We start from the raw sequence: 2253 nt of genomic DNA on the forward strand, positions 1-2253 counted from the left end.
GCAGTTTCAGACTGGTTATCAGAAAGCTGCAGACTGTTGCCTGGTACACACAATCAGGCATGTTTAAATACAGTGTACCCACAATGCCAATGCACACAGCATACACTCCAAGTGCATCTGCTGTGTTTTAGAGATAATACAACCCAAAATCATTTACTCAGTTCCACCTCGCATCCATGTCCTCACACATTTACCAGAAACCTCATAGTTATTGAATAATCTCTAATAGACTTGTTCACATGGTTTCTGACACTGTAAAGATGGACTACAGCATTGGACAACATTCAGGCTTTTAGATGGCTGCTGTTGATGTTAGACCACATGAGCAAATCTGTAGATTATGTAGTGATGATTTAGGCATTCAGTTTGCACAGTGCTAATAAGAGGGCTAGAATGTGTCTATTACCATTACTTCTTACATGTATCAGCCTTGTAAGTTAATAACCTTGTAAGTAAAGAATAATAACAATTGAGTCACAAAACACCAAAAATATACATGCACCAACTTAGTGGTGCTGAAAGTTGAAAAGTAGAGTTGTGTTATAACTACATTAGGGGATGAGGAACATGCTTGAAGCTCCTCCTCCCTAATCTAACACCCTATAAATCCCACCCTTTCCTTGTTCACGCCTACACAACCTTTCACCACCCCGTCACCTCCCTTTCAATCCTGTCACATATCATTCCTGGCTCCACATATCAGAGGGGAGACTGGCTTCCTATTACAAAGCAGTCTTCTACCCAATAACCATAAGATAAAGGCATGGTCTGCATTAGCAAATATCTTGTTAATTTCCTGCTAGTAATCATGCTTGACTCCTATTAGCTTCTCTGTGCTCCCATAAAAAAGGTTTGTTTGATAGCATTCATTGGACTGACTAGGTTTTCAAAATTCTGGGAGGTTTACCCTGGAAATCGTCATATTCCTAAAATAAAGGTGAGAAACTCACGTATAGTTGCAAAAAATAATTAGATATGATACCAAAACAGTTGAATAGCAAAGCTACTCCTCAATCCCAGGCCCATGGCATGTTACACTCTAAAGGGGTATTGAGACCACACCCCCTGCAGGCACTGTGCATTTCTCCATCACATCATGTCCAGCATCTGTCCAGATGATTTCTAGAAACCTAAATCTCACCACAAGCTTGTGAGAAAATACTTTGATTTAATTAGATGTTGACAATTAATAATGAAAAAAAAAATGGTATTAGTATTAATTCTTGAGGTTAGGGCAAAAAATATAGGTAACTAGCCTGGTTGCCTTGGTAAACTAGTCTAACATGAAATTACTCATTAAGCTTTTCTGATTTACCAGATAGCGACTGTGAGATTAGACCTAGATTTAAGAGTTGTTTAAATGTTTTAATGCTTTTACTGTCAAAAAATATGAAATATGCTTTCAGTAGTGAGGAGTGTCAGGTTTCTTTAAATCATCTGGACATCTGGTTTCTAAAATTCCCATGGAAAGTTTTATATTTTATGTTGTCCAGCCAAGGCTGTCAATCACTTCATTTCTAAGTATAGTCCCTTCTAATAAAAAAAACTGATTCTGGGGAAAATAAAAAAATGGGCCAATATTAACACAGGGACCACTAACTGCTATTAACTGGGATTTGGAGACAATGGAGATGGGAAGACAGTTTAGTGGAGGAAAATGAGATGGAAAATGGGCGGAGTCATTTTGTCATGAAAATATGAGGGTGGGCGGAGCTACATATCATGCTGCAACCAATCAACAGAGACGCTACACCTGTGGTTGCTTCACTTTTGAGAGGTGTTGCAGCACTCATGTTTTCTACACTCATTTATTTAGAGGAAGAAAGGTGAGGCATTGAGCCCCAAGATGTACCAGTGTACCAGCTTTTAAGCGTGGTGGTGGTAGCATCATACACTGGGCTGTTTTGCTACCAGTGAAGTCCAAAGTAGATGAAATAATAAGGGGAAGGACTTCCTCAGGACTCTTTAGGTTAACCTTAAACGTTATCCGTATACTTTAGCATATCCTTACATCATCAGCTCAGCTGTTTAGCCAGATATTAGGTGTGCTGTGTGTAAGGTTTTGTGTTGATTTCAGAAAACATAAATCATCAACAAGCGTTGCCATGACACTCATATCAATGATGAGTGCATGTAACATCCCACCACTACTGCACTAAATGGACAAAAGTATTGGGACATTTGCTTGTTCATTGTTTCTTCTGAAATCAAGGGTACTATAAAAGAGCCTGTCCTGCTTTTGTTGGAGTAATT

Source organism: Salminus brasiliensis, chromosome 6 (genome assembly GCF_030463535.1).
Source record: "Salminus brasiliensis chromosome 6, fSalBra1.hap2, whole genome shotgun sequence".
Lineage (NCBI taxonomy): Eukaryota > Metazoa > Chordata > Actinopteri > Characiformes > Bryconidae > Salminus > Salminus brasiliensis.